Source organism: Symphalangus syndactylus, chromosome 14 (assembly GCF_028878055.3).
Source record: "Symphalangus syndactylus isolate Jambi chromosome 14, NHGRI_mSymSyn1-v2.1_pri, whole genome shotgun sequence".
NCBI classification, from domain to species: Eukaryota; Metazoa; Chordata; class Mammalia; order Primates; family Hylobatidae; genus Symphalangus; species Symphalangus syndactylus.
The window spans coordinates 80050660-80054412 of record NC_072436.2 but is presented as its reverse complement, the minus strand read 5'-3'; the positions used below and the strand labels follow the sequence as shown (position 1 = coordinate 80054412).

The 3753-nt window shown below is 45.3% G+C and overlaps 1 pseudogene; it reads right to left on the bottom strand.

Moving 5' to 3' along the window:
* Window positions 1-313: 313 nt before the first annotated feature.
* On the bottom strand, window positions 314-1648 carry LOC129461517 (sodium/potassium-transporting ATPase subunit beta-3-like; annotated as a pseudogene).
* Between the last annotated feature and the right edge of the window lie 2105 nt (window positions 1649-3753).

Here is a 3753-nt window from a genome sequence, read left to right as displayed (position 1 = left end):
GTGAAACCCTGTCTGTACTAAAAAATACAAAAATTAGCCGGGCATGGTGGTACATAGCTGTAATCCCAGCTACTTGGGAGGCAGAGGTTGCAGTGAGCCATGATTGTGCCTCTGCAAACCACCCTGGGCGACAGAGGGAGATTCTGTCTCAAGAGATACAGATGAATAACCAGATGAAGAGATGGATATGGCAAAGTACGGGGGGAGGGGTGTGGTGCTGCCATGACCTCTGGGTGTGCCACCCTCCCAGCACCTCCGGGTGTTCAGCAGAAAGGAAACTTATCAAATCTTAGTGATTAAATTTTTTAAAAAATATTTTTCAAATACACTTTTATTTTCTTTTTTTCCTTCCTCACATACAGAACTTCTCCACATACCACATTTCTTGCAGCTATAAAGTCACTTGATGTTGGCCGGGTACCATTTTATGCCTAAAACTCTGTTGACATCAAAATATGACAGTGTTATAGCCATAAAATATTTACATAGCACAGCATATTAAGCTTTAGACACTTGGCAATTAAACCACATAAAAAGAGGACAAGACCCCCATCCTACATGTTTGGAATCAGGTGTTCACCGGTCCCTATCTGGCAACTGTACACTGGTTCAAAGGGCAGCAGAGGCAACAGGCAGTTACTTCAGAGGACATTGAACACTATGATCTGGAAGCACGTTATGATGTAACCTAGTGTCATGTACCACACACCTTTCTCCAAGGTGGTCTTATAATTCTAGAATGGAAGGTCCAGCTGATACAAAATGAAGACAGACAACACAACATTTACTCTGTGAAGATATCCTACTCATACTATGCACATGCTGTGATTTTGAACATAACTCGTCCCAAAAACTTGTCATGATCATCCTGACTTTTTAGGTTGGCTGATCCATCAATCTTGCACTTAATTGTTACTTCTTTCCCAGTATTGTTAGGAGCAAAGCTGACCTGAACAGCAACCAATGGCTGTAGATATCCTACATGCAGTTTTTTCCCCTAATACGGGAAATATTTTAAGTCTATAAGTCCATTATGAGGACAAACTGCTACATTTGGTATATCTTCACTCTTCGAAACACAATCTATCCTTGGCACTCCTTCAGGCTTTAATCGAATTATTCTGTTCATTTTCACAAGAATACAAGGGTTTGCTTGAGAATAGCCAAAATCAGGATCATTCATACCACTGCATGCTTGAAGTAACGAAATAGGAAACCGACATGCAACATAAACTGGACCCTTCTGTTCAAGAAGTGCTCCATCAGGACAGGCTGTGAGGTTCTTCTGTTCTTCTAAAGTATATGGTTTTAGAAACTTCTTAAGGTCTTCAGTGTACCCTGCATACGAAGTTGGATCAGATCTACTGAAGGTATATGCCAATGCAGTCACTGGTTTTCGAAAAACCATAAGTCCTGGGCTAGGAATCTAGTCACGGTATTTGGGAACCTCATCGTTGAGAGTCTGAAGCATAACCCACATCGTGAATGAGAAGAGTGTAGCCAGGAACCCATAAAAAACTAGGTGGAAGAGCAAGATCAAACCCCAGCTCTTGGCGGTGCACCCCAGGAACTCTCCCGTGGTCGAGTTGTAGATGAAGAGCTTCCACTCGGCCAGGCTCTGGTTGGGGGACTTCTCGTTCTTCGTCATGGTGTGCGCGCGGACGGCGAGCGGAGCGGCGGCCGCGGGGATGGAGGCGGCGAGGGCAGAGGGGATGGAGGCGGCGAGGGCAGCGGGGATGGAGGCGGCGAGGGCAGAGGGGATGGAGGCGGCGAGGGCAGCGGGGATGGAGGCGGCGAGGGCAGCGGGGATGGAGGCGGCGAGGGCAGCGGAGGCGCGTTCCGGCTCCGGCGGCGCAGCCCGGCGACGGCAGGGTAGGGTGGGACCGCCGAGAACACCTCGTTTTACTGGGAGTACTCGAGCCGACTGCAGTGTTTAAATTTTTAATAGAGCTAAATTTCTTGCACTCTCAGCCCTTCCAGATGTTGGTGGGCGGGGATTAAGTTCCAACCCTTTAATCCTCTAATCACCTGGACTTTCTGGTGACTAGCCCCATCCTGATGCTATCTACGGGCTCCGCCCTAAGCAGGTTCATTAGCATAAACTCAGGACTTATCAAAGGAGCTAATTATGAATAACAAAAGATCCTCCTAGCACTCAGGAACTTTCTAGAATTTTAGGAGTTCTGGGGCAGAAAGAAACCAAATACATTTTATACCATATCATGTCTCTTTAGTCTTCTTTACTCTAGAATAGTTTATCAGTCTTTTTCTTTCTTTTTAATTTATTTAAAAAGAATTTTTTTTTTTTGAGACGGAGTTTCACTCTTGTTGCCCAGGCTGGAGTGCAATGGCTCAATTTCAGCTCACTACAACCTCCACCTCCCTGGTTCAAGCGGTTCTCCTGCCTCAGCCTCCCAAATAGCTGGAATTACAGGCATGCACTACCAAGCCTGGCTAATTTTGTATTTTTAGTAGAGACGGGGTTTCTCCATGTTGGTTGGTCTGGTCTCAAACCGCCAACCTCAGGTGATACGCCCGCCTCAGCCTCCCAAAGTGCTGAGATTACAGGCGTGAGCCACTGCACCCGGCCTTTAATGTTTTAATTCTTTTAAAATTATTTTTATTCTAATAATTTTTCTGTAGATTATTTTGAATTCTCTTGGCATGCAAGTATGTCAATTCCATATAATGACAGCTTTTTCCTTCTGTTTTGAGCCTTATACATTTTGTTTTTTTCTTGCCTTCTGTATTTGCTAGGACAATGTAGAGATAGTGGATATCATTGTCTTGCTCCCAACTTCAAGAGGAAAAACTTTTATATTTTACTACTATTTTACTATTTAGTATGATATTTGCTATAGTTTTTCATTGAGTCACTTATCAGATTAGGGAAGATCTTTTCTATCCATTGACATTAGACTTTTTTTTTTTGGAGAGAAAGTCTTGCTCCATCTCCCAGGCTGGAGTGCAGTGGCACAGCCTCGGCTCACTGCAACCTCTGCCTCCCAGGTTCAAGTGATTCTCCTTCCTCAGCCTCCTGAGTAGCTAGGATTACAGACATGCACCACCACACCCAGCTAATTTTGTATTTTTAGTAGAGACAGGGTTTCCCCATGTTGGTCAGGCTGGTCTCGAAATCCTGACTTCAGGTGATCCACCCGTCTCGGCCTCCCAAAGTGCTGGGATTACAGGCATGAGCCACCACGCCTGGCCTTTTCTCTTTTTTTCTTTTTCTTTTTTTTTTTTTTTTTTTTGAGAGACAGGGTCTTACTCTGTCCCTCAAGCTGAAGTGCAGTAGTGTGATCATGGTTCACTGCAGCCTCAAACTCCTGGGTTCAAATGATCCTCCTGCATCAGCCAGTTTTTTTGTTTGTTGTTTTGTTTTGTTTGAGATTGAGTATTGCTCTGTTGCCCAGGCTGCAGTGCAGTGGAGCAATCTCAGCTCACTACAGCCTCCACCCGTCAGGTTCAAGGGATTCTTGTGCCTCAGCCACCTGAGTAGCTAGGATTACAGGCATGTGCCACCACACCTGGCTAATTTTTATATTTTTTGTAGAGATAGAGTTTCACTATGTTGGCCAGGCTGGTCTCGAACTCCTGGCCTCAAGTGATCCACCCTCCTCAGCCTCCCAAAGTGCTGGGATTACAGGTGTGTGCCACCACATCTGGCTTGTTTTTGTATTTTTTACTAGAGAGGGGGTTTTGCCCTGGTCTCACACTCCCTGCCTCAAGTGATTTGCCTGCCTCAGCCTC